This window comes from Diadema setosum, chromosome 2 (assembly GCF_964275005.1).
Source record: "Diadema setosum chromosome 2, eeDiaSeto1, whole genome shotgun sequence".
In the NCBI taxonomy this organism is placed as follows: domain Eukaryota; kingdom Metazoa; phylum Echinodermata; class Echinoidea; order Diadematoida; family Diadematidae; genus Diadema; species Diadema setosum.
Genome location: NC_092686.1, coordinates 24044590 through 24065844, shown reverse-complemented (window position 1 = coordinate 24065844; position 21255 = coordinate 24044590). Strand labels below are relative to the sequence as shown.

Sequence of the window (21255 nt, the reverse complement as noted above, 5' to 3'; positions counted from 1 at the left end):
ATGATGATCTTGGATCCGTTTCATGAAACCAGAGCTGCCATAGCCCCTCTTATTACGTCAACCACTTCACTACGGACTTTTAAAATCTTAGAAAACTTTGAACATGACAGATCTTAAATCCTGCACACAGTGGGTGGACAGCACCGAGCATGCATCTTTAACCCATTGAAGACTAGTCTCAAGTAATACTTGGGAAGGTATCTTTGGGAAATGTGTCATAGTAAAATCAGCAATAGTGTAGTCCCCAACAGTTTCATCATCAACTCGAGACTCACTCAATTCACACATTTGGGTATCATTCCCCTTAGTAACATCTTTCCTTTCCCAGATGTAAATATGCTTTCCCATTTTGCTTAGCTTACCCCCTTCCATCACGGCATGATGAAATGATTTTTCAGCCCCTCCCTCCCACTTCCATCCCATTTTTTGCCAACTTCTGACAATCTATCCAATCCATTACACTGTGGCATGTGCCACTAACTTACATCAGATACAAAGAAAAAAACAATACCAGTTTGTAAACAAGCAGGAATGCACAGACGTCAAAACGAGATTTCCCCTGTAAACAGAGAGAGGCACTGCAAATGACTGCAATGATCATATAAACCCCTGGGTCTACTGGTTTACAGTAGTAGCAAGGTAAACAATCAACTTGAGGCCCAAGAAGGGTCGAAAATGCAGTGATTAGAACAATGGCTGTGGTATCAGTCGGCCATTCCAGTGTATGTTTTGGGGGCTCTCATCCACACAGTACTGATGTTTTTTTGTTATATATTTAGAACACATCAGTGAAAGTTTGAGGTAAAACAGACGATCCATTCAAAAGTTATGAATTTTTAAAGTTTCTGCGCAGCCATTGCTGGAAAAGAAGACTACCCAAGTTTGTCACATCCGTAGAACGATATAAAGAAAATTATAAAGAAAATTTCATAAAATTTTATTGTTTAAAAAAAGTACACATTCCTTTGACTTGTCACTGACACATATCAAGGGTAATATTATTGCCCCTGCCTTCTGAACGAGGCAGGTCAAGTGTTCTTTTATTCTGCGAGAAAAGTACAAATATATTAAATTTTCTTTCTTGTCTCCTTGATATCATTCTACATGTGTGACATCACAAGCTGTAGCAGTTTTTGCATCCAGTGATGGCGGCACTGCAACCTGAAAAATTTGTAACATCTGAACGGATTGTCCGATTTTCCTCAAACTTTCACTGATGTGTTCTATTAATATTGCTGCATTATCGTTATTATTCACATGTCTATGAAGGTGAACTTGTCCTTTAATTCTGTACAAGTAGAGTCATGCTGCATGGATGATCTGCCAATTTGCCAAAATGTGAGGTATCGCTGGATAATATTACTAATGGGGCGATATCAATTGCAATTAAGCTCAACCACACTCGAAAGTTAATTGAAAGCCTTCAGCAACAAGGGTTTCAGTTTCAGAGCAGATAATGGCAATAAATTATCCACTTTTGGTTGCATATTAGCTTTCAGATATACATAATGTACATCATATATGTATACAACTCATTTTGTTGAGGGCACAGAATAATTTCTTCTTAAGATTTTCCATGCAACATTATCTAGACTATCTCATTAAAAAAAAAAAAAAAAGTGATTTATTGAACTGACAGCATCACAATAAAGAAATAATTGCATGCATAAGGATTTGCAAATGTATACAGTTTCTGTATGTATGTATGTATGCATGAATGTGTATGGATGGACGTGTATTTGTCTTTTAATAGTTACAAATTCCTTAAGAGCCATTGTATTACAAAGGATGGGATGAATATATGAAAGGAAATAAATCTGCCCAGACACAAACACATAAACACAGAAACTAATTCACTTCTTTACATAGAAGCGCATGTCTTGTGTGAGGACGATGCGCTCCACAGGAAAAGGTCAGAACCAATCAATCCAGCCTCAGCTTCGGAAAATGGGTATAAACTCGATGAAGCCCCGAATGACAGTGGGCTTTACGGACACGCTCCGACGCACTTGGGTGGGAATGTCAACCGACATTGACATTCAGCCAGGTTCATCCTCTTCGCTTTTTTTTTTTTTTTTTGACATCCCACGCATCGAATTAAAATCCCCACCTGATTTTTCTTTCTTTCTTTCTTTTCTTCCTTTTTGTAAAGGCAGAGCTCACCATCTAAGGGATGGTACAGTTTCGCGCTTGAGATGAGGTTTGAGGATTCAAACATTTTTTTGATCATGATCTTTTGAGATAATGACAAATCTCTTCTGAAATATGAAAGAGCATATAATTCTACGAGGAATTCAAGGTTTATTTGATGAATATTGGTTTCAAAATTGCTGAGATATCCAAAACAAAGCAATATCTTATCAATAAGGATTGCTTTGTGTTTCTCTGTTTCTGGATATCAGCCATTTCAAAACTGATTTTCATCAAATAAACTTTGAATTCCTCTTAGAATTGTGGGCTTCTCAACATTTTGTAAAGTGGTTTCCAAGTATCTTGCAAAATGATAAAACCTGAATTTTCACCTCAACCAATACTATACCATCCCTTTGACTGTCACATGGATGTACACAGATCTCCTACGAAAACAATCAAACCAAGTTATAGCCTTCTGAATGAAGACAGGGATTTCAAAAAGCTTTGTGCTGCTGCAGAAGACGAAAACTTGTCGCTTTCATGACCGACTGCCTTCGAGTGCGGGAAACTGAGCAGAGAAATCACAGCAAAACCTTGTCACAAAATGATCTTGCCCCTTAATGTAACGGCGTAATAACGTTGCTCCATCCTACCACAAATTAAACAAAAAAAAAAAATACAAAATTTGATAATTTTCCCCATGCTACATTCATTGCACGCACTAACAGAGGCTCCTCCTGCGAAATGAACCCTCTCTTCAATATCTAACCAATCACAGGAAGTGGAGTGGACTGGAGATTGTATCAGCCAAATTCTATTAGCCCGTCGATGCTAATGCAGAATACTCTGATAATTCACTACTTTCCGCCACATCGTGGAGGAGCAGGGTGGAAAGCACTATTCAATTACCGACTGACAAAGCTGACAAAAGTCAAATGATGATATATACGAGATGAGGCACGTCGGGGGCGTTACTTTCCCGCGAACATCCTACCGCGGACTACGTCCATCCACCTTTCCATTAAAAATCCTGCCAAACTTCCACAAAGTGATGAGCAGTGCAAACATTTTGCGCAGTTTGAAGTTCCAACAGGAAGTCACTTTCTTTGATGCAAACAATTTTGAAAGTCATGTCATTCTTTGTAGCGACAAAATTTTGCTTGATTTGTTGGCAAGCCCAACAGAAAGGCCATAGTGACACAATGGGGATTTGGAGAATTAGGTGATTTTAATCGCTATTCATTGACAATGAGTTTTCCAAACATATGTGCTAATTGGTAAAAAACACACTCCCAGAGTGTGTGCCTATTGATTAAAAAAAAAAAAGCACAGTAAGGGTTAAAATGCAATTTAACATCATTTTCAAGTTGATTCACAAAATAGAGGGAATTTTGACTAGCAGACTGTACAAGCTTCTTTGATGTCCAGCTCTAAATGAAACTCCTGCCACAGTGCTTAGCTTATATTCAATTGATTCACCAAAGTCTGAGTGGTGTTTCACTATAAGACGCATTATATTAACATTCAAACTATCCCACTACTTGGGAGAAAAAGATACCTAATGTTTGAATACACCACAAACATTAACAGTTATTAAATCATCCTGTCGACATTCATATTTATGCAACTGGGAATACAGCAAGCTTCAAAAAACAACAACAACAAAGCAAGTCCACTATAATTCTCTATAGGCTACGTGCACTACTATACACAATACCCTACTTACAAAACATAACAAAAAGACCGTACGTGACACCACTGGAATTTTGCAGGATACACTTTCATATCCTCCAAAGCAACTGCCCGGAATGAATCAATGCCAAACTGAAGGTCCGAGCTTTACAAACAGAACTGCATTTGAATATTCACTAACATATTCAACACATGATAGACACTGCATCTTCACAACAATCACACAGACAGAAGGCATATAAATAGATTATTCATAAAAATGTTTCGTACATCACATGGCTGGAACACCTCCCCATGACATACACCACTGCCATTCCTTTTACATTATTAATTCACATCCAGTGATTTTTTTATGTTTTCTTTCCCAGAACCAGGTTCATATTGATTTAAAGCCACCATTTATCATTTGCAGATGAAGAAAAAAAACTTCAGTGCTTCAAAAGAATTCTAAAATGTAAGTTAGGGATAGAAACAACCAATGTAAAAATGTTAATCAGTATAATAATCAATGTTAAGTATTGTTAAATAAACGAAATGTGAACAATAGTTTTATTAAAATCATTTCTAGAATAAAATTCTACAGTTATAGTTTCTTGAGAAAATTAGTGACATCTCCTTATATTTGTGGCTTTATTGGGAAATATTGGTAGGATGTTTTGTGATACAACTGAACTATACACATGCATCAAATAAGATAACTCAATTCTTTTTTTAATCACTGCTCCCAATTGTAAACATTGGCTTTAAAGAGGATATGGACATTTTTTTCACTACTGCAGTAATGAAGAATTAATTCCATAGGCCTTTTGCCTGCACATTCATTTGAGAAGATGAAAGATTGAAAAATTTTAATGGAAACCTCTATTCATCAAAAATTCTTGGCCGTGATATTCATAGGTTGAATGATTTGATGATTTTTGGATATATTGACGCAAAGTTACTTTAAGAGATGTTTTCACACATAACAACTGGGAGAGTTGTAGGCAATATGGTATCATTGTTTAATCGGATTTACATAATATGTGATAGTGTATGGTATAAACTGCACTACTGAAAGCATATGAAACTTCAAAATCTCATAAAACTTTTTACATTTCTGTCTCATATGGATGGAAAATTTCTTACTTGCGATAATGAACAGTACACTTTTATATGAACATTTTGGCCAAGCATTGTCTGTAGATACAGAGAATCTTTTCACGCATGAGGAGCACGATTTAACTGCAAATCTAATTAGTAGAACTGCTACCTTGTGTGCTGAAGCCCCTGAACTGTGAACAACAAGAGTTTGAACAAGCATCAAGCATCACTAACCCAAATCACTGATAAAAAGAACTCAAAAGGGGGGGGGGGAAGGGAAAATCAAGAAGTAAAAAAAAAAAAAAAATGAAAATTGACAGAAGATTTTTTTTTTCTGAAGTTTTTAGGGGGGGGGGGGCACTTGCCTATATCAATAGAATTCGTCGTATCAAGGAGTTTCATACTCCTTGGTCCGTATCATGACAGAACCCAGACAGCCACATAATAAAATCAGCTCTATGCTTCACAGGCCAGCCTTTCATAGAAGTCAAAAGGGAAACAAATAGACACAACTGTGAGAAAAGGAAGATAAAAGTCGAGCCAAAGTCCTAATCCATCCCATGGTATGTCCCTGTATTGTACACCCTCCTTCTTCTGCTGCAAAAACCTCCCTTTATACCTTTACCACCCCCTCCCCCTCCCTTAGCCAAATATAGACAAAATCTAGCAATCTCAGGTGTGTGTTAAGTCCCCATACCATACGAATGGTTTATTGCGACTTTTGCTGTCATAAACTCTAAAGCTTGAGAGGTGATGGTATTCCATAGTGCAAAGACCACGAGGTTAAAAGGCCAGTGCTGTACTTATTATCTCTCTGACATTTTGACGAACCTGAAGGAATTTGCCCGCGAGGTATAATGGCGCCAAAGGAACGTATACCTTTGTGGGACTCTCCACACTGACAGAGAATTTACGTTCAAGTCAGCATATACCCTGAGTTGTGCTCCATTTTTGCATTAGTTTCTCACGCATCGACTTCAATTGCCAGCCACAACTGTCAATTTATTTTATAGACAGGACAGAATAGAGATATCCACTGGACCCCTTATTATCAATCCCAAGATATCCAGTCACGACTGCTGATTTTTTTAAAAGCACTCCAAAGTTCCACAGGAAATATAGGTAGTAGGCCTATACAGTACATCAGTCAGTCCTGATTCAAAGTCCTCACCCATCCATAGCCTCCACCCAATTAAAAATAGTCCACAGAACAACCTTGCATTGCTGCCCAAACCCATACAGGTGTCAGTCTTTGTTTTTTTCTAACCTTGAGGAGGCCCTTTCGTCAAAACTGGACAACGAAACTATCACTAGCACATACTCTAAAAAGAAATCAACAACTTTAGGGTATTTACACTTAATTACTGTGGTATCTTGTGCAACATATTGTAAAGTGAATGCAAATACCTCCCAAAATACATGTACCTCATGAAGTACTATGGTAACAATGGTGGAAACTCAAACTTCATGTGAATTATGAATATGACATTCGAGTATGAATCCTGTCACAAAATACCGACCACAGTACTGCAGTGTATGTTTCATGTGACCTATTCACACTTACTTAATGTCTTCTCCCTGTAGGAGATATGCATACACGCAGTGCTTATCTCAGAGAAGTGAACATGAAGGCCAGAAATACCACAATATTTTGTGAATGAGAATGGTACAAACTGAAATGCCGGGTATCTCCACATATCACTGTGGTATTTCGTAAATGAGAAAAGTGACAACAAATTACTGTGGTATTCAATTGCTGAGAGTATTAAATACAACTGGAATTTGCTGGCATCACTCTCATTGGCAAAATACTGCATTTTTGTATACCAGAGTAATTCATTTGGTCCATTCTCATACACGAAATACCATAGCATTTCGTGTTAAGAAATGTGAATTCGCATACTTCCTATGGGAAGAAGACAAGAAGTATGTCAGGTCACACAAAAAATATGCCACTGTACAATCGGTTGTATTTCGTGACATGATTCACACTCAAATCTCACATGCATATTTCATGTGAAGTTTGAATTACTACCGGACATAAATCGGCATTTTGTGGGATATTTCGTAATGTATTTGCAGTCACGTTACAAAGTATCACTCAATACAGTGAAGTATTTCACTGTCACAGTGAATGCACCTATAACTGTACTCACAAGCAAGTATGCATTTCATGAAAAATTCCTCATGTCATGAATTCTGAATGGCTTGTCTTAATTTCCTCAAACTTCACTAATCTGTTCTAGTAATTTACCTGCATGCACTGAATTCATGCATAAACGTTTCCGTTAAATTCACCTAAAATCCTCTCCATTCCCATTGACAACAACACTACATTCAATGTCATCAACATTACACACTGAGTTCTAGGCCTTTTCCAAGGGCAAGGATCTTTTCTCCTTTGAAGTTTCAGAGTATTTGGCACGACATTGTTTTATATTTCCGACCGTCATAATCCAGAGAAGCAAATTGCACTTGCCCTGGATCACACACTTGCTTGGTACAACTGGCCTTGCTTAGTGAAAAAAAAAAGAATAAAACATAACACAACAAAAAAACAACAAACAGATTTTCCGCAAAGGGTTTGTATAGAGTGACTTAAATCTCCTCTGGTCACGACTGCACTCAATAACCAATGTCAATGACGTACTTGGCATTTACATCCACGAGTGGGCTGCACTCTTGATGACAGGGAAAAAAGTTCACCTCCACCTGAAAGCTGTAAACCCCCCTCCCCCCCCCCCCCCCGAAAACAAGCCTGAGGATCCTTTGTTATTACTTCTACACTTGGAGGTTGCAGAGGGTGCGCATGAATTGGCCTAGTTGAAGGCGTGAAAACAATCCCGTGTGGAAACATTGTTTTGACACATGCCAGTTTTAACACTCTGCTCTCCTGCAATGCGAGACAGCCACTGTAGTAGGAGAACGGTTCGGGATTTTGCGGAGAGCGAATATAGTATCCCAGGCATATGGCAGGTCGTTGCTGTCTATCTAGTCTTCTTCTCTTACTTCTTCAAAACCATGATGATATTGCGTGAAATAGTCTCTTGAGGATGCCAAATGAAAAACAGAAAAACTTGATTACCTTGACCCAAGACAGACAGACAGTAAAATATGGATAGGCCTATATGATAAAATTTTCAGCAACGTAAGATAAAAATTTATGTATTTCACAAATTTTCAGCATGTATCTTGCAGGTACTAGCATCTTTCTGAGTGAGACAAGCAGGCACTACTTATTGGTAAAAGTTGTGATATTCATTGGTGTAGAAGCCATAGCTCCACAGTGTTCTTTTTATGCGGTATTTAATACCCTTCTTGCACTTGACTGTTGATACACAAATTTACAGAAGTATCAGTAAAGTTCCATGCACACTATCCACTGGTTTTCTTTGCTCAATGTGTATGAATGTAATTGATGGAGACTGTGCCTCATGCGCCTTTCTGCTACTTTTCTGCTACTCAAGACACTTGCATCTTTCTGTCATCAATCTTCAGCTGGAGGCATCTGAGAGTTGTAGAGTGCATACAACTTCATGACTACAAATTGCAGGTTGTGACAGGTATAGGCCCTACCTAATAATTCATCATTCCACACTGCAGATGGCTACACTCTCAATAATAATCCAAACAACATTGCACAAATGAGGGCTTTTTAATGAACTTTGCATTATTAGAGTTACTGGTGTACCTGGCTGAGATGACTGAAATCTTTCCCAATTTTGTATGAAACCAGGATGACTGCTGAGGCAAATTGCCCTAATTTAACAAAACCCCGCTAATAAAAAGCAGAATCAAGGTACAGTTAGCAGTGACTACATAATTTCCACCACCAACAAATACAATATCTCTTAAATTCTAAAGCTGACTGTATGAAATGTACACAAGATATTTCATGAGCAGTCTCTAGGGCACACTCACCCTATAAAATGCATACACACAGTAAAAAATCTTAATTGATGATGATCCTCTAATGACTACATGAGTGCATTCAATATAAACATTTTAAAGACAGTCTGCAGGGCGCATTGAACCAATAAAATGCACACACACACACACACACAAACACACAAACACACAAACACATACACACACACACAAATACACACGATATCTGTCTATATGCATGCATATCACTATTCAAAACAGATAGAAACATACAAATTTGTCATTCTCACGACACAGACAAAATGTCCACTTCTGAAACTCACCAAGTATTTTCCTTGGGTATCAAGTATCTGACAGGAGATGAAATTCCACAAGTATGATAATTCCAAGAGTGGTAGCCAGACGCAAGTGAAACTAATTCCCTTCACGACAGTGTTTTTCATGTGTATACTGAGGAAGTAATATATGCATGTGATAGATTAGAGCGTGCACGGGTAGATCGATCAAATTTCCAAATAATATCTGCCCTGTGCACATCTCCTACATGGTTCTGCCGGGCTGTCTTTCATCCGCACAAATGTGTCAATTGAGGACAGCGTAATACGCGCACATCCCTAATAACCAGCAAGCCAGCGTGAAGCTGTGCAGGCGAACATTCCTTCCATTTGGCGAGGCAACGAGACAGGCTGAGATAGACATGCAGAGGAGATGGTGGGGAGGGGGGAGACAGAGGGAGAGATAAAAAGATGAGGAAGAGAGGGAGAGATAAATGAGACAGAAAGATAGAGGGAGATATATATAGATGGAGAGAGATGAGAGGGAGAGATGAAGAGATGAGGAAGAGAAGGAGAGATAGATGAGATGGAAAGAAAGGAGAGATAGAGGGAGAGATATATAGATGGAGAGAGACGAGAAGGAGAGATGAAGAGATGAGGAAGAGAGGGAGAGATAGATGAGATGGAAAGAGAGGAGAGATAGAGGGAGAGATATATAGATGGAGACAGACGAGAAGGAGAGATGAAGAGATGAGGAAGAGAGGGAGAGATAGATGAGATGGAAAGAGAGGAGAGATAGAGGGAGAGATATATAGATGGAGAGAGACGAGAGGGAGAGATGAGAGGGAGAAAGAAAGAGATAAGAAGGGGAAAGTAAGAGAGAGATACAGAGAGATATAAAAAGGAGAGACAATAGGAGAGTTGGAGGCAGTGAGAGAGAGAGAGAGAGAGAGAGATGGAGAAGGAGAGGAGGGGATGAGATTGGGAGGGAGAGAGAGGGAGAGAGAAATGGAGGTCTGAAAAGGTTGCTGATGCAGTCCACACTGTTCCTATGCAGCTGCCGCTAATATCTCCTCTCACCTCCTGCTACACCTCGACGCAGCCAGCACTTCTTCGTCAGCCCGCCACGGCAACGCCAGCAATTTTAATTGATGGAAGCTAATTACGTTATGCCGCTAAGGCAAAAGGTTAATTGGCCGGCGTGTCTTCGCACCGGCTTGCAGAGAACCCAGTGTCGGAACTCGGGGAGGCTGTGCCCCAGCCTGCGTGTGCTGGCAGCTAGCGGCTAGGAGTAAAGTTGATTAGGGGGAATATGCACGACGCCGGTAGCTAGTAGGCATTGTAAGCTGGGTTGAGGAGAGAATGGATCCGTTGTCGTGGGAGACGACCAATCCTGTCATCACCCTTAAGCACATATCTCTATGATGAGATCCGGCATTTCATCTGATACACACTGCTGTATATGACTGGTAGACAATGTGCCAACTCTTGTGTCTGCTGGTGGCATTTTATACCCTCTCTGCTCACTGTGAGTGTGTAACTGTAAAGGGTCTTATTCAACCAGTGGTCAGCACCCATTACTTAAAGATAAGGGTAATCAGACAAGATGCCGTCATAAATGACCCTAGAAGTGATGCTTACAGCCATTTAAAAGTCACAAAGACCCTTTACCACTCATAAATGTGGTCAGCATTCCCCCCTGGGAAGACCCTATGTCTCAAGAAATAGACTTATCTGATGCAAATCACATGCTACCATCAAACCTACTTAGTGATCAATAACAAACTTCTATCAGGACAAACTGCATTATTTTTCGCACTCATCAACTCTATCATACCTCTTATATTTCTTGTCTTTTGACCTATGCTACCTGTTTTTCCAATATAGCACAGAGATGTCACATGCAAATCACACCTGAGGCAGATGTCAGCTCAACGATACTCTCCATTATAAGAGAGCTTTTCTGCACTGATCTGCAAAATGCATTAAATTGACACTATATACCATAAATGCTGTCACATCTCACATGCAGTCTCTTTCAGTGCTTTCTTGTTGCATGTACTGCAAGCCTGGTACATAAAATGTATCATTACTACACTGTACTGTCAATAGTATTCTTGCCTGTGGGTAGTACACATGGATTAGTAGATTAGGCATATCGATATAATATACATAATCATGAAAGTATGTATTTATGCACTATCTACTGTAAAAGTGGATATTTTCGCGTGACTAATTTTTCGCGCTTGGCCGGATAAGAAGAGTTTCGCGTGTTTTTAATTCCGCAGAATCAAGACACAAAGTACAGGAACATATGGCAAGCAAAAATATTCGTTTACTTTTATTTTCTCGCTAGTTTCTGGTTGCGCGAAAATTTCAACACTGCGAAAATTTCCTCTTTTACAGTATGCCTTATGACTGTATATGCCATATATTTAGCAATCTAATTTTTTTGTGAATAGGGACTTGCTGACAATTTTGCGAGCGTTTAAATTCGCAAATTGTGGAGCACAACACTGAATGAAGAATGTATACATGCACATTACAATAATGTCGAGATCAAAGTTGGTATTTTAGTGTGTTTTGAATTTGCAAATAGCACCAATTCTCAAAATTTATGAAAATAAACCTCACAAGATATTTGACGTATATAGCATGTAAGTATATTATGCAATAGATAAGAGACAGAGAGAGGGACAGGGAGAAATACAGATATTTTTGAGGATATAAATATATGGAATAGGCCTATATAAAATCATTCACATGCAAATTCAAATATACTTTTTTGACGAATTGCACATTTGTGTGTAATTGATCAAATATTTCTCTTTGTCTATTACCGAGGGGAGTAGGAGCGGCGTCTATGGGGGCCAAGCATCCTGGAGAAGTGGTTGCGTAATTCCTGATTAAACTAAATCCCAATAAGCAGAGTCGTCCAAGGCTTCTGATTGTAATGGCAAACTTTATCACTGTCCAAAAACTGCCAAATTCATAGGAACTGTCATATAAATCATCCTGGAAATCAAGAGAATGGTACTGTAAGAATAATATCTCCGTACAACAGCATTACAACATGTCACATTCTCCACAAAAAGTGAATAGTTTGGCTATTCTGCAGTGAGTCAATGTCGTCATGCCAGAGCACTGTTCCAATCCGTCCGGTATCACAACAGAAACAAAAAGTGACGTTCGGGACACGATGACCGGGAGTTAATTAGATTGACGGTCAATCGCGAATGAGTGTGTGTGCCGACATCTCGGGTCTGTCATACCAACACCAACCTCCTTCCTTCCTTGAACGGGTCCTGGTCCAAGCACCTGGGCTTGCTTCATGAAGATGAACTGTCAGTTGGATGGCAGGCAAATGCTGCAGTTGAGACAGATGATGGTACAGGCCAGCTGTACTTGGTATCACTTTTTGCTGCACCACTACCGCTAGTCCCCTCTTACCATACATCCCTCTCGATCTCTTTCATTCATTCATTCATGTCTGCAACCAAACCACGGTGTCAGCTGTCCTTTCCGCGTTAACACAGCTGGCGTTAACTGGTACAACACCGTACTGGGAAACTGAGAGGGGGGGGGGGGGGCAATCCAGCAGACAAATAATACCGAACTACTGTTGGCGAGGTTCCACCCCCTTAACCTGATAAGGAAATCCCATATACACACAGTGTACTGTGAGCATGCATACACATACACACAAAGTATATCTACACATATTGTAGGTAATACACACAAGCGCCGATGAGGACCCATAGACATTGGGAAAGGTAAGGCTTCAGTGATCAGGGCCTAAGTACCATTTCACATTTATAACAGATAACCTTTGGTTCAAGGAGAAAAACCAGCATGAGGGGGTGTGTTCCCACCATACACTCAGTCAGGTCTATTTCCACGCTTTGAATGCATGCCTGCATGGATGTGATCGAGCATAGTCTGGTATGAGGAGTTTGATCCTCAAATTTACTGTCAAACACAAAAAAAAAGGTAGAAAATATCATTATGTACAATAAGTATTGGCAGTCATTGTGAACAGTATACAGGCAGGATTTCTGAAAGATTATTCCTTCCATTTGGAATATGACAAGAATTGCGATGATCAAAGCAAAGTACAGATTTGCGAAAATCACCAGAAAAGTAAAAATCAGACATTCTGCAACTTTCACATAAAAGAGAACATTTAATGGCAACTTTCACATAAAAGACAACATTTAAAGGGAAGGTAAACCCAAAGAGCAATGTGGATTGAGTGAAAGCAGCAACATTAGTAGAACACATCAGTGAAAGTTTGAAGAAAATCGGACAATCGATGCAAAAGTTATGAATTTTTAAAGTTTTGGTGTTGGAACCGCTGGATGAGGAGACTACTAGAGGATATGACGTATGAGTGGACAACAATACAAAGAAAATATAAAGGATATTCAACAAAAATTCACTTTTCTGGAATTATGAAAGAGCAGTGGACCAACCGCTTTCAGAAAGCAGGGGGAATAATTGCTACCCTTAACATTTGTCAATATCAAGTTGATGGAATTTGTAATTTTCATGAAAAATGGATTTTTGTGGTATTTTCTTTATATTTTCTTGATATTGTAGTCCACTCATACGTCATAACCGCTAGTAGTCTCCTCATCCAGCGGTTCCAACACCAAAACTTTAAAAATTCATAACTTTTGCATCGATTGTCTGATTTTCTTCAAACTTTCACTGATGTGTTCTACTAATGTTGCTGTTTTCACTCAATCCACATTAATCTTGGGGTTTATCTTCCCTTTAATGACACATACAAGAATGGTTCTGGATCAATAGTAACTTTGAGATCAACTTCCAATTTTCTGACAAACTACTTTTCATGAAGGAAAATAACAAGACAAAACCTCACAGTCACTCCATTCTAAAAGCCATGCATTAACTGATTTTTTTTTCTTCTAAAAAAAAAATGTTAATGTAACTCAGGTAACATGGTCCTTCCATTGGTGTACTACATCTGGCCACTGATAATTGACTATTTCTGCACACTACTTTGTTAAAAGACATCTCTCTGTGTACATAAGAAATGTCAATATCTTGATTACGACTGAGATAAAATAGCAACAATATTTCTACCAACATGTCTTTTGTAAATTGTAAAATGGCTTATAAAATCTGTGCTAAATATAGCATCCGCTGGCAGTACATACAATGATTTTTAAGGTAGGGGCCATAAAGTCTCATGTGACGAAAAGACGAATCATTGAAGCAATGAAAACTTAGACAGCACATCATGAATATTTTCCCCAACCTTGCCTCATTTGTCATCGAGGAGAAATGACAGGTTCTTGACTCAATATCACCTATTGTTCCAAAGACATCGAGGATCATACAAATTCCTGAAGTAATATCTTTGTTTCTATTATTAGGGCACGATGTTCTAAAATCATTTTGATGCAGAAATGGCCATTAGGATGCACAAACATGAGTTTTTCTCTCTTTTTTGTGTTAACTCTTGTGATGTTATTAACACAGATGAACTTTCAAAAATGCAGCACATATAACACGGAAGAAGAAAGTATAACAGTAAGGCTGTTTATACAAACATGCAACTTGCCAAACCTGCCCTGGGTATAAACCAAAACATACTAGTGGGGCAAGTGAAATGAATGGGCACTTGCAATTTCAAAGTATGGGGTCCTCACCCAAATAGGCTTTTGGTAAGTGGGACTACAGAGCCTGCAGGGCAAGAGCCACATTCACATGTACAAAATAGCCGGCTAAAAATCGCAATTCATATCTCGAGATTTTTTCAAAGCTTTCAAATGGGCAGAAATAGCAGGATAATGATCGCCATGCAAATCTTAAGATTTTTTTTCTTTTTTTGCAAGCATTCACTTGGACAGAAATATCCCACTAATTGCAGATCGGGATAATTTGCCAATGAATCTGCACATGCATGTAATCTGCCAAACTGGGGCACACATGCTTTTGAGATGTACGCTTTGAAAATCTCGAGACTATTTGCTCCAGCATTCACATGGTCACCGCAGGGTGAATTATCGCAATAATTCAGAAATAAGCACAAGATTTCTTGGAATTTCCATCGCCATGCTGATCACAATAATTGGTGGGATTTTTGTGTCCAGACGGGCAAAAATCATGAGATTTTAATCGCGATGTAAATCTCGAGATTTGTATCCCGCTGATTCGTCTATATGTGAATCCCATTAAAATGTATGAAGACTAACAATAATCTTTCCAACCAGCTACAGTTAAACTCGCATAAGTCGATCTTCTCGGGACTGAGCAAAACACATCGACTTAGGCGAGTTTCGACTTGTGCGTAAGTCGAAAAAAATCGACTTAACAACAGTCACACCACACGTACATTATGTATAAATGTAACATGTATGTTGTCTACTCTGGAGCCGAGAGCTGGAGAGGTGTGCCGCAGCACGGGTCGCCCGGCAGGCCCGCGGCTAACTTTACATGGACAGTGCATTAGCATTGGCACAGGTCCGATTACTTTACACCCTTGTTAAACCTTGGGGAAGTGAAAATGAATGATATTTGAGCAGTGATTGATTCCAGTTTACCATACCGTGGCTTGAAATGCGTGTAGAGGTGTACTTCTGATTTACCCGTGCCCGTAACTTTCCCCCTACTTTCCGCTTTGAAAACTCAGCAGCTTCATCCATCCACTGCACAGCGCAGACTGCAAACTTTTATACACAGACTATACACAGCCCAGTCTCTGTATGTACGTAGCGCTAGCGCGACAGGGCTGTACCAGAGGACCTCCAAACACGAAGACAGTTCAACAATCGCATGCGATCGCTTTGAATTTTGATACTTTAGATCATTTTTTTTGTCACCTGTCTGGTCGGGCTAGTTCTTATGTAAACTAAAACTGGTGTCTCGTGATTTTGACAGTGATTTATTGCACAATAAAATCTTATTCGACTTAGGCACAGTGAATTTAATGGTTTTTCCGTGAAAGTGTTCTTGGAATTTCATCGACTTAGGCGAGTATTCGACTTACAAAATTCGACTTGTGAGTGAATTATTACACATAAGTCAATGGGGAAAAATCGGGACTTTTTGAAATCATCGACTTGTGCGATTATTCGACATATGCGATGTCGACTTAGGCGAGTTTAACTGTATTTCCCATGCATGAACCTGCTGGAATGTGACAGACAAAACTTAACCTTGCACAGAGGCCGTGTTTATGCTTCCCCTTTTCGGGCCAGAATCAGTGTTTTGAAACGTGATTAGGGCAAAACGCTGTTGCGTTCATGCTCACTTCGATAGAAACACTGATTCAAAACGCACAAAAAGGTGTGTTTACGATCGGCGTTTCTGACTAATCACGTTTGAAGGGGAAGCATAAACGCAACAGCGTTTCTAAACGCGTTTAGAGTGACGTCATCTAAATGCCTTTCCGGTTCACGTGAAAAAGCGCGCGCCCGGCCAGCTACCCTTGCCTGTGCAGTTTTCCCATGTACTGTGCATACGCATGTCTTTCCCAGCTGCTCTCCCAGGCCAGGCCACCAATCGCAGCACGCGCCCCAATTTGACCTGCCTCTGCTGAGGTCAGCGAAGCAATCGCAAACGCTCTTTCCAAGACTTGAAGAAAGTGAGCATAAACAGTGCTCCCATGAACGGCATTTTGAATCAGCGTTTTGAATCAGCGTTTCAAAACGCTGATTCTGCCTTCGCAAATTGAGCATAAACACACCCAAAGAGATAAGATAGCCACCGACAGGCACAATGGCTTTCATGTCATTGAGATATAATTCATCGTACTAATTGTCTCTCCCTCCCCTTTCATATTCGCAATAAACCATGGTTGAATGCACCATCTAATAGCATAATAGGTACTAGCTCCTTATAATCTTCCTTTTTTCTTTCTTTCTTTCTTTTTTTTTTTGCAAAACAGCATTAGAGTCATCTGAAAAAACAACATTGTTAACACAGCCTAAAGCCACATTTTTTATGTGGTATGAAGCTCTGAAGTCTGAGCGACAGTTCCCTTTTAACATTGTACAAACAACAACAAACAAAAGAGAAGAGGAATTAAATAACTTTTGTGGCACTGTAACTCGTAAGGCTCAGTAGAGATTTGAGGAAAATGAACAAAATGTGGTAAAGGACAAATAAAAAGAAGCAAAAAAAGCATCACTAATACAGATCATAAACTTTGACCTACTCTGGTGCTCAATGCTCTATGAGGAAACTTTCCCAATGAGGAAAGTTTCTCCGATGTTCTGGCTAGTTTAAAGAATATTAAATAGCCCTGATGCCATAATGCAAGATGACAAGATTTCTGTGTTTCCACTCTGTATTCACCACTACTTGCCACCTGCAACAATTAACAAAATAACCAAAAAACACACAAATCAAGTGCCCCACATTGCAAATAAAAGGTCATGGAATGTGCTTAATCTGCTACTGTCAACTGAAGTCAATGGTATCTTTAAAAATGCATACACCTATCTGATATATTGTGCACTTCGGACTTTGATTTCTGATATATGTCGCTCTGTTGGATAACATAGAGACGCAAAAACTTCTAAATCACTATGGAGATGCTGAGCTTATCTTTGTTAATCCTATTCGATGTCTGTTTGACAGCCCTATTTGATTGCCCTTCCAACCTTCCTCAACAATGGTAACTGATTTCTCTCTACCTCCATCTATCCCTTCTCCTTTTCTTTTTCTTCCACTGACCCATTGTCAAGATCTAGGCCTATTCATCTGTCATTCATTTCTGTCCCTTTTGCAAGGTCCTCTACTCCACTTTAATAATGAAAGTCTTTTTTTTTCCAAAAGAAAAAAAGGGGGTTACAGTTCATGTGAGGTCACTGATCTCTTGGTACATGGACTGTTTTAAGAAAAACTTATGGGCAAAAGTCTGGACTCAAGACTAATATACATTTACACAAGAATAAGCATGGGAGAGGTAGTCAACATCAGAGTCTGGAGGAGGGCAGACTAGGCACAAAGAGGAAGGCAATCGACTGAAATCTGTATTGAACATATATAAAGCAACATTACTTCATTAGTCCAATGTACCTGTTTTTAAGGGGAATAATTTTTGAGATAATAATCCATCTACATGGTAATGGATGTTTTTTTTTAACTCACATATTCATCTGCTGGAGAGTATGCCTACATATGAGAGGAAGCCTTGGGGGAAATATATGTTTTGATATTAAAGATATGAATATCGATTGGTGAAAATATTGATTTTCTCATCATAATTACATTCAGAGAAACACTGGCTTACATCACACACACACATAAACGCAAAAGTGTCACTCACATACACATACATACACGGCCATGTAGAATGTTCATTGAAAGGGGTTTAGAACATTTCAACCTCTGCAAACAAGAAGAAAAAGAAGAAATAGAAGAATACAGTATTCCACAGTATGCAAGCTTCCATGCATCCCTATTACACCATGGCATCGAAAAATATATTGCCCCGTAAGTGACCTTGTGAACGTGCCTTACGAAGGCTGTTTGATGCATGTAGCACAGTATTGATTTTTCCTCTCTCTCCTTCGCTCTCAAGAGCTCACTTGGAAAGCCTTGTTTGTCCCAGGAATGACAGCTATGGTGACCTCACAACACAAGATGACAATATATACTAATGGACAGGTAACAGACTGCCTTAGTCCCACATATATATAATATTATGACTTGGAACTCCAACCCCTGCCCCAATTTCACCATATATCAATACAGTGCACCAACAAGCACCTGCATATGATATCAGAGCAGTTATTGGGTATATTGACTTGTCAGTCGATGCAGATTTGGTATTCAGACATACAATATTCATTAATCAAAAGCCTACCGAATCATTGTGATTTGTTCATGTCAAGAAAGCATTTATCTTAGTATTTCATATCTCACTCTCAGGATCATAGATCAGAAACAATGACAGAGTATTCAATCTGTGAAAACAGCTGAACACATAAGAAATATTACCATTCCAATTGCGCTACAAGCAACTGGAAGAAACCTCAAACATATAAAGGAAATTCCTGGTATTAAAAAAAGCCTTCATTCCAAATTGTCTTACACTGAAATTGGTAGGGGGCACTTAATTTGTCTGTTTCTGAATTAAAAAAAAAAAAAGACTCAAGTACTTGTTAAGTACGAAAAATACACTTGAAGAGAAACTAAATCATGAATAGCGCAATTATGGGAGATCAGAGAAATAAGCCCGAGGTCAGCTGAAACGTGCAATCGCGTCTTCACTAGCTCGAGCTTCAAGCACGGTCAGGTTTATAAGCCCAGTGCTGGCGCATGCATACTTTAGACGAATTGTACCCTCGCGAACACACTCCGACCTGACTGCCTACATTCCTGCGTGGTGCCCAATGCATGCAGTGCTGATGTTTAAGCTCGAGCTGATGAAGACGCGTTAAGATTAGCGCGCTATTTTACAAATTAGCTGGCTATTCTGCAAATAAGTCAAAGATTTCGGTGGTTTATTTTCCGATCGGAATAGCGCCCTTTTTCGGTCTTCATTGCAAACTTAGCAGGCTATTTTCTGATCGGGCTAATTCTTTGGATCAGAAATAGTGGGCTATTCTTCAAGCTCGAGCTGATGAAGACCCATCTCATGTTTAAGGAACAGTATATCAGTAATTGGGTGATGAAATCCTATTAGGAGGCAATCATCTTCATCTTTTTCATATGGATCATGCCCATGGAAAACATTTCTGGGTGCCGTCTCAGCACAAGCACCGAAGCATTTGATAAAGTGACCAGTTTTACTTTCATACTTAGGCTGCATTTATCTAAAAAAAGAAAAAAAAAACGTGTTTGAGGCATTTTCAGGGGTTAGATAAATGCAACCGTGTTTTCAAACACGCTTAGAAACGCTGTTTTGAAACGCCTTCCAAAGGGCGTTTTGAAATGCGTTTGAGACCACGATCACCGTTCTGTGAGTAGATAAACGCAATGCCGTTTTGAAACGTGTTTATATCTCAAGGTCAAATCCCAGCTGTTTCTGGTTGTGCTCTCTACCCATCATTTGTGTGTGACTGATGAGGCATGTTTGGTGGTATGCAGTTGACATTTACTTCCCGGGTCAAACGGCGCAAAGCAGCTGCGCACTGACAACATTTGAATCGCGATTGCGCAATATATACGCTGCACCCTGAGAATCGCGTTTCAAACCACGTTTGCAAACACCGTTCCAAACGCGTTTTGAAATGTGATTCTCTCTCTCAAGTTAGATAAACGCAGCCTAATATGTCCTCCATGAGTAGAATTTTACAACACAAGCTTCATGAGGGCAGTCAGAACATTAGGACAATCAAACAACAGCAACAACAACAGCCAAACTCATGTGATACACTCTCCTACTATAAAAGTGGAAATTTTCGCACATTTCGCGCAACCAGAAACTAGCGCGAAAATAAAAGCATGAGAATATTTTTGCCTGCCATATGTTCCTCTGCGTGTTGTTTTGATTCCGCGGAATTAAAAACATGCAAAACTCTTCTTACCCGGGCAAGCGCGAAAAATTAGTCGCGTGAAAATATCCACTTTTACAGTATATGATTTTGCATAATTAAGAGATTCAACATCTTTACTGCAATTTAATGGTATTGAAATCTTACTATAGCAATACTTGCCTTGTCGATAAAATTTCCTACTGGTACAGTACTCCTGGTGGAGACAGATACTTATTCCAACACCGGTATCTTCAGCGAGATAACACAGACACACACGCATATACAAACACATGCCACCGCTGTGGAATCCAAGCTCAAACGCAAACGTCAAGTCCTTCCTCCACCACCGATGAGCACAATGTGACAAAACACACGCTATCCAAGCCCATGTAACACCACACAGGCAACCTTCTCTCCGATCCAGAACCAATTCACTCATCCAACTTCCCCCGAAGTTGGAGCACCTAGCGAAATCCCTTGAGGTAGATCTACCAAGGCAGACATGGGGGGGGGGGGGGGAAGGAAGCGGGGCAGAAGAAGGACCAGCAGAGGAGTTGGGAGAGCATTTGTCATATCAAATCATGTCACAAGTTCTTCCCTATAGTTGAACAAAGAAAAGAAAACTCTAGAGTTAACTCGAATGAATGGTACTATGTGGTCTTCCCAGAATAGAACCAGAATCATCGAAGCAATAAAAGAAAAGAAAAAAAAAACGAAGAAATAAAGGG

The 21255-nt window shown here is 39.5% G+C and overlaps 1 protein-coding gene across 1 annotated transcript in view; it reads right to left on the bottom strand.

Annotated features, from left to right (window-relative positions):
- The window catches only part of LOC140246236 (uncharacterized), a 263015-nt gene that overhangs the window by 151389 nt on the left and 90371 nt on the right, over positions 1-21255 (bottom strand). The gene's annotated exons all lie outside the window — the stretch shown is intronic.